Genomic DNA, 7,500 nt, shown 5'->3' with positions numbered 1-7,500 from the left:
GGAAGCTAAGCAGGGTCGGGCCTGGTTAGTACTTGGATGGGAGACCGCCTGGGAATACCAGGTGCTGTAAGCTTTTTCATTTTTTTCATCATATGCTTTTCTTTCATCATATAGAGACATATTCACATGTCCAAAAATTCAGCCAGAATCAATAATGTGGGGGAGCATTTGCTCCCCCACATTATGGCCGAGGGCATGAGATCTTTAAAAGGCCCCTTTCTGCACACAATAATGGCTAACGGCCATACCACCCTGAACACGCCCGATCTCGTCCGATCTCGGAAGCTAAGCAGGGTCGGGCCTGGTTAGTACTTGGATGGGAGACCGCCTGGGAATACCAGGTGCTGTAAGCTTTTTCATTTTTTTCATCATATGCTTTTCTTTCATCATATAGAGACATATTCACATGTCCAAAAATTCAGCCAGAATCAATAATGTGGGGGAGCATTTGCTCCCCCACATTATGGCCGAGGGCATGAGATCTTTAAAAGGCCCCTTTCTGCACACAATAATGGCTTACGGCCATACCACCCTGAACACGCCCGATCTCGGAAGCTAAGCAGGGTCGGGCCTGGTTAGTACTTGGATGGGAGACCGCCTGGGAATACCAGGTGCTGTAAGTTTTTTCATTTTTTTCATCATATGCTTTTCTTTCATCATATAGAGACATATTCACATGTCCAAAAATTCTGCCAGAATCAATAATGTGGGGGAGCATTTGCTCCCCCACATTATGGCCGAGGGCATGAGATCTTTAAAAGGCCCCTTTCTGCACACAATAACGGCTTACAGCCATAACACCCTGAACACGCCCGATCTCGTCAGATCTCGGAAGCTAAGCAGGGTCGGGCCTGGTTAGTACTTGGATGGGAGACCGCCTGGGAATACCAGGTGCTGTAAGCTTTTTCATTTTTTTCATCATATAGAGACATATTCACATGTCCAAAAATTCAGCCAGAATCAATAATGTGGGGGAGCATTTGCTCCCCCACATTATGGCCGAGGGCATGAGATCTTTAAAAGGCCCCTTTCTGCACACAATAATGGCTTACGGCCATACCACCCTGAACACGCCCGATCTCGGAAGCTAAGCAGGGTCGGGCCTGGTTAGTACTTGGATGGGAGACCGCCTGGGAATACCAGGTGCTGTAAGCTTTTTCATTTTTTTCATCATATGCTTTTCTTTCATCATATAGAGACATATTCACATGTCCAAAAATTCAGCCAGAATCAATAATGTGGGGGAGCATTTGCTCCCCCACATTATGGCCGAGGGCATGAGATCTTTAAAAGGCCCCTTTCTGCACACAATAATGGCTAACGGCCATACCACCCTGAACACGCCCGATCTCGTCCGATCTCGGAAGCTAAGCAGGGTCGGGCCTGGTTAGTACTTGGATGGGAGACCGCCTGGGAATACCAGGTGCTGTAAGCTTTTTCATTTTTTTCATCATATGCTTTTCTTTCATCATATAGAGACATATTCACATGTCCAAAAATTCAGCCAGAATCAATAATGTGGGGGAGCATTTGCTCCCCCACATTATGGCCGAGGGCATGAGATCTTTAAAAGGCCCCTTTCTGCACAACATAATGGCTTACGGCCATACCACCCTGAACACGCCCGATCTCGGAAGCTAAGCAGGGTCGGGCCTGGTTAGTACTTGGATGGGAGACCGCCTGGGAATACCAGGTGCTGTAAGTTTTTTCATTTTTTTCATCATATGCTTTTCTTTCATCATATAGAGACATATTCACATGTCCAAAAATTCAGCCAGAATCAATAATGTGGGGGAGCATTTGCTCCCCCACATTATGGCCGAGGGCATGAGATCTTTAAAAGGCCCCTTTCTGCACACAATAATGGCTTACGGCCATACCACCCTGAACACGCCCGATCTCGTCCGATCTCGGAAGCTAAGCAGGGTCGGGCCTGGTTAGTACTTGGATGGGAGACCGCCTGGGAATACCAGGTGCTGTAAGCTTTTTCATTTTTTTCATCATATAGAGACATATTCACATGTCCAAAAATTCAGCCAGAATCAATAATGTGGGGGAGCATTTTCTCCCCCACATTATGGCCGAGGGCATGAGATCTTTAAAAGGCCCCTTTCTGCACACAATAATGGCTTACGGCCATACCACCCTGAACACGCCCGATCTCGTCCGATCTCGGAAGCTAAGCAGGGTCGGGCCTGGTTAGTACTTGGATGGGAGACCGCCTGGGAATACCAGGTGCTGTAAGCTTTTTCATTTTTTTCATCATATGCTTTTCTTTCATCATATAGAGACATATTCACATGTCCAAAAATTCAGCCAGAATCAATAATGTCCCCACATTATGGCCGAGGGCATGAGATCTTTAAAAGGCCCCTTTCTGCACACAATAATGGCTTACGGCCATTCCACCCTGAACAAGCCCGATCTCAGAAGCTAAGCAGGGTCGGGCCTGGTTAGTACTTGGATGGGAGACCGCCTGGGAATACCAGGTGCTGTAAGCTTTTTCATTTTTTTCATCATATGCTTTTCTTTCATCATATAGAGACATATTCACATGTCCAAAAATTCAGCCAGAATCAATAATGTGGGGGAGCATTTGCTCCCCCACATTATGGCCGAGGGCATGAGATCTTTAAAAGGCCCCTTTCTGCACACAATAACGGCTTACGGCCATACCACCCTGAACACGCCCGATCTCGTCAGATCTCAGAAGCTAAGCAGGGTCGGGCCTGGTTAGTACTTGGATGGGAGACCGCCTGGGAATACCAGGTGCTGTAAGCTTTTTCATTGTTTTCATCATATGCTTTTCTTTCATCATATAGAGACATATTCACATGTCCAAAAATTCAGCCAGAATCAATAATGTGGGGGAGCATTTGCTCCCCCACATTATGGCCGAGGGCATGAGATCTTTAAAAGGCCCCTTTCTGCACACAATAATGGCTTACGGCCATACCACCCTGAACACGCCCGATCTCGTCCGATCTCGGAAGCTAAGCAGGGTCGGGCCTGGTTAGTACTTGGATGGGAGACCGCCTGGGAATACCAGGTGCTGTAAGCTTTTTCATTTTTTTCATCATATAGAGACATATTCACATGTCCAAAAATTCAGCCAGAATCAATAATGTGGGGGAGCATTTGCTCCCCCACATTATGGCCGAGGGCATGAGATCTTTAAAAGGCCCCTTTCTGCACACAATAATGGCTTACGGCCATACCACCCTGAACACGCCCGATCTCGTCCGATCTCGGAAGCTAAGCAGGGTCGGGCCTGGTTAGTACTTGGATGGGAGACCGCCTGGGAATACCAGGTGCTGTAAGCTTTTTCATTTTTTTCATCATATGCTTTTCTTTCATCATATAGAGACATATTCACATGTCCAAAAATTCAGCCAGAATCAATAATGTGGGGGAGCATTTGCTCCCCCACATTATGGCCGAGGGCATGAGATCTTTAAAAGGCCCCTTTCTGCACACAATAATGGCTTACGGCCATACCACCCTGAACACGCCCCGTTTACGGCAAAGACAGAGTGGAGCCCGGAGAGAGCAGACGTGCCAGAGAGAGCAGGAGTCCTTATTTTTCATTTTTGTTATATATGCCTTGTTTTGTTTAAAGTCCTCAGATCTTGAGTGATCGTCCCCCAGCAGTCACGGACTGTGAGGGGGATTGCTTTTCTTTTTTGCTTTTTTCTTACCTGTTTACCCCTTTTTTTGGGAAGACCTTTGATTTCTTAAATGTTTGCTAGCGGGCCGCTAGCAAGCACACACGGACGGATTACAAAGATGACAGGACAACGGACCGGAGAAAAGGAAAAAGAAATGGATAATGGACAAGAAAAAGGACAGACAAACACGGCATTGAAACAACGGAACGGATTAAACGACAACGAAAAGGACGACGGACAAAAAGGACTGATAAACATGGCAAACGAAACTAGGAATGGTATGGACAACGGAGAGAGAGGAAGAGAGAGGAGCAGTGAGCTGATTGCCCCAGCTGCGGACAATCAAGGACTGATTGGTGTGCAGAGTGTGAGAGGTGCAGAGGGAGCTGAGACAAGAGAGGCAAAAGTGGCCTACGAAAAAAAACTGACACTAAACATTGAAATGGTGGGGGAAAAAGTGCCTCTACAGCAGGTGATTAACAATTTAAAAATGATCTGCGGGGGCCTGCTGGCGTGCAGAACCGTCGGGCCGGAAAAACTGGAAGTAACAGTGAGCAACATCAAGGGAAAAGAAAGGCTGCTGGACGGCTTCAAAATTGGAGAGACAAGAGTTGTAGCCAGAGAACTAAACAATGACGAGCTGGTGGTGTCCTTTCTGAACCTGCCGGCCTACATCACGGATGAAGAAATCGTGTGGAAGCTGACGGGCTGGGGAGTGAACCCCACATCTCCGATTAAAAGAAGAATGTGGCCAGGGACAACAATAGCCGACGGAACAAGGTTTGTCCGGGTCCGGTTCAACGACCAGGTACAGTCGCTACCGTACTCCACAAAATTCAATACAGTGATGGGGAGCGAATTCTTCAGAGTCATTCATGACAGACAGCAAAAAGTGTGCAGGATGTGTATCCAGCCGGGACACATCCTGCGAGAGTGCCCGGAGTTCATGTGCCACAAATGTGGGGTGCAGGGACACTTTGCACGTGAGTGCAGCGCGAACCTGGCAAAATGTAAAAACTGTGGAAAAAGAGAAAATGACTGCGAGTGTGAAAATGAAAAGGAGAGCAGGAATGAGGCGGAGGAGGAGGTGTACAAGGACGCGGCAGAAGGAGAGGAGGAGGTGACTGGAGAAAGCGAGGAGGAGACCGGAGAGGAGGAGGGCAGCGGAGGAGAAATGGAGCAGAGCGGAGAGAGCGGAGGAGAGCAGGTGGCAGAGAACGAGTTGGAGACGCCGGAGCAGGCTGGAGGAGGGGGACAACAGAAGCAGCGGAAAACGAGCAAGAAAGCGAAAAAGGGAGACAGAACGGACGGAGAACCAGGGGTAAGCATGAGCACAAAGGGGAGGGAGGTGCCTGAGAGGGTGCCGGGGCAGGCGGGAGGGAGTAAAATCAGGGCAAACAACCTGACTAAAAGCGCCAGTCCAAACGAAACGGACAGCGAAATGGATGTTAGTGAACTGGCAAGCGCGCAAAAAAGACTGAGTTTGGGGCAACGAAAGAAGTTGGCTAAAAAATTAAAAAGTAAAGACAAATAATGGCTGGAAATAACCCTGGTAAATCCGTTTGTTTTTCTTTTTTTTCCTTTTTGATAATGGCCTTAATTTTATTTTCTATCAACGCCAATGGACTACGAAGCAAGGAAAAGAGACAATCCATGCTTTCCTGGCAAAATGACATCCTGTGTGTGCAGGAGACCAGGTGGGATGATTCCCTGGTAGAAGACATTAAAAAAGACTTTGTGGGCCAAATCTTTAGCTCCAATGGTACGCCAAGGGCGAGAGGAGTGGCGGTTCTAATCAAAACGGATCGGGTAACAGGGGCTAATTTGGTGTACGGGGATAAAGAGGGGAGAGTTATAGTTATAGACTGTATGTACGAAACAAAAAATTTAAGAATTATAAATATATATGCGCCGAACGGAGAAAAAGAAAGGAAAACGTTTTTTATAGAAATAAGCAAATGGTGGGAAGGAAACTGCGTGATAATCGGCGACTTCAATGTGGCAATGACGCCAACAGACGTATCAAAAAATAATGTGTTCAAGGGGGACGTAAGCAGAGGGGCACTGAAAGACCTAATAATAACCAAGCAGTGCTTAGACATATGGAGATTGCTGCACCCATGGGAAAGGGCTTACTCTAGAAGGCAAATCGTGCTAAACAGACTGAAACAATCAAGAATAGACCTCTCCCTGGTGACATGTGAGGTGGTGAAGTGGGTAAAAAGCGCTGAGTATAAAACCAATACGTGGAGCGATCACGCAGGAATGACAATCACATTTGGAAAAGAAACTGATTCACGTAAAGGAGGGATATGGTGCTTTAACGGAAGTCTGCTAGAAGATGATGCGTTTGTGAAAAGCATGAAAAAATTCTTGAATGATGTGGGATATGAGTGGGGGGAGAATGAAGATATGAATGTGTGGTGGGATGGGGTAAAAGTCAGAATCAAAAAAAAGTGCATTAACTATAGTAAGGAGAAAAAGTGGAGAGAAAATCAAATGGAAGAGAATCTAAGAAAACAACTAAGTGAGGAAATAACATTGCTCGACAGTGCAGATAATGCTTGCGCAGAAAAATACATACACTTAAAAGAGCAGTTAAAAGCGTTCGAACTAAAAAAATGTAGGGGCGCAGCGATTAGGAGCAAAATACAATATTTGTATGAAGGGGAAAGGAGCACAGCCTTTTTCCTGGGTCTGGAGAAACAAAAGCAAATAAAAACAGAAATAAACGAATTAGTGAACGCAGCAGGGGAAAGGGTGACGGATAAAACTGAAATATTAAAAACGGTCAAAGGCTACTATGAAAGCCTGTTCACGAGACAGGAGTGTGATGGTGCGAGCGCGGACAGAGCTGTGGGTGCCTTAAAGAAGGAACTTAGCGACGAGGATAAAATATGGTGTGAAAGTGAGTTTACGGACGGAGAAATCAAAAGCGCTCTAGAGGGTTTAAACAGAAACAAAAGTCCTGGTAGCGATGGCCTAACTGCTGAATTTTATTTAGCTTTCAAAGAACAGCTAGTACCCATACTAGGCAAACTAAGTAAATATATTGAGAGAGTCAAATGCATACCGAAAAGCTTGGGGGAGGGGGTGGTTACTATTTTCTACAAAAACAAGGGGGACAATAAAAATCTGGACAACTACAGACCAATCAGTTTACTAAACACAGATTACAAAATCATAGCAAAAACAATAGCCAATAGAATCAGGGAAGTAATAGGAACTATCATAGAGCAAACACAATCATACAGCATACCAAACAGGGACATAGCAGACTCAATCATTTCAATAAAACAGACGGTCAGGGACATGGAAAGGGAGGGGGGGATATGGGAAGGGAATCAAATTACGCTAATAGGTGGGGATTTAAAACGGTGGGGGAGAGAAGAAAAGTGCTGGGAGTGAGTGTGGGGAAAAACGAGAATGAATGTGATGACGAAACATGGAAAGAGGTGGTGGGTAAAATTAAGAAAACTTTGAATTTGTGGAGGGCAAGGGGCCTATTGCTGAGAGGAAGGGTAGCCGTAACAAATGCTCTCGTGTTGTCCAAAGTGAATCATGCGCTGAGTACTTGCGCGCTCCCGCACTGGGCCTTCGCGGAGATCTCAAAGATCATTAGGGACTTTATTTGGAGAAACAAAGCAGCGAGTATAGCTCACAAAACAATAATAGGGGCTAAAGATCAGGGTGGGTTAGCTTTGATTGACTTACTGACAAAAAAAGTAGCACTAAGAGCCAAATTGATAGGCAAATTTAAGGACCAGAGCCGGAGCGTAGGTTGGAAAAATCATTTCAAACAACATCTGTGCAGTTTTGGACTCCACAACGA

The 7,500-nt window shown here is 46.0% G+C and overlaps 8 non-coding genes and 5 pseudogenes across 8 annotated transcripts; all 13 read left to right on the top strand.

Annotated features, from left to right (window-relative positions):
• Nucleotides 1-73, top strand: part of LOC114919274 (5S ribosomal RNA) — a 109-nt pseudogene extending 36 nt beyond the window's left edge.
• Nucleotides 74-234: 161 nt separating this feature from the next.
• Nucleotides 235-353, top strand: LOC114919273 (5S ribosomal RNA). The gene has a single exon (XR_003807733.2). It is a non-coding gene; the product is annotated as a 5S ribosomal RNA (ribosomal RNA).
• Nucleotides 354-514: 161 nt separating this feature from the next.
• LOC114919267 (5S ribosomal RNA) lies at nt 515-623 on the top strand (annotated as a pseudogene).
• A 161-nt stretch (nt 624-784) lies between these two features.
• LOC114919256 (5S ribosomal RNA) lies at nt 785-903 on the top strand. Its single transcript, XR_003807725.2, has one exon. It is a non-coding gene; the product is annotated as a 5S ribosomal RNA (ribosomal RNA).
• Nucleotides 904-1,046: 143 nt separating this feature from the next.
• On the top strand, nt 1,047-1,155 carry LOC114919260 (5S ribosomal RNA; annotated as a pseudogene).
• A 161-nt stretch (nt 1,156-1,316) lies between these two features.
• LOC114919255 (5S ribosomal RNA) lies at nt 1,317-1,435 on the top strand. Its single transcript, XR_003807724.2, has one exon. It is a non-coding gene; the product is annotated as a 5S ribosomal RNA (ribosomal RNA).
• A 161-nt stretch (nt 1,436-1,596) lies between these two features.
• LOC114919268 (5S ribosomal RNA) lies at nt 1,597-1,705 on the top strand (annotated as a pseudogene).
• Nucleotides 1,706-1,866: 161 nt separating this feature from the next.
• Nucleotides 1,867-1,985, top strand: LOC114919264 (5S ribosomal RNA). The gene has a single exon (XR_010665647.1). It is a non-coding gene; the product is annotated as a 5S ribosomal RNA (ribosomal RNA).
• A 143-nt stretch (nt 1,986-2,128) lies between these two features.
• Nucleotides 2,129-2,247, top strand: LOC114917365 (5S ribosomal RNA). Its single transcript, XR_003807723.2, has one exon. It is a non-coding gene; the product is annotated as a 5S ribosomal RNA (ribosomal RNA).
• Nucleotides 2,248-2,392: 145 nt separating this feature from the next.
• On the top strand, nt 2,393-2,501 carry LOC114917372 (5S ribosomal RNA; annotated as a pseudogene).
• Nucleotides 2,502-2,662: 161 nt separating this feature from the next.
• Nucleotides 2,663-2,781, top strand: LOC114919263 (5S ribosomal RNA). Its single transcript, XR_010665843.1, has one exon. It is a non-coding gene; the product is annotated as a 5S ribosomal RNA (ribosomal RNA).
• Nucleotides 2,782-2,942: 161 nt separating this feature from the next.
• LOC114919246 (5S ribosomal RNA) lies at nt 2,943-3,061 on the top strand. Its single transcript, XR_003807715.1, has one exon. It is a non-coding gene; the product is annotated as a 5S ribosomal RNA (ribosomal RNA).
• A 143-nt stretch (nt 3,062-3,204) lies between these two features.
• On the top strand, nt 3,205-3,323 carry LOC114919259 (5S ribosomal RNA). The gene has a single exon (XR_003807728.2). It is a non-coding gene; the product is annotated as a 5S ribosomal RNA (ribosomal RNA).
• The last annotated feature ends 4,177 nt before the right edge of the window (nt 3,324-7,500 follow it).

This window comes from Labrus bergylta, chromosome 24 (genome assembly GCF_963930695.1).
Source record: "Labrus bergylta chromosome 24, fLabBer1.1, whole genome shotgun sequence".
NCBI lineage: Eukaryota > Metazoa > Chordata > Actinopteri > Labriformes > Labridae > Labrus > Labrus bergylta.
This window is presented reverse-complemented; position numbering and strand designations above follow the sequence as displayed.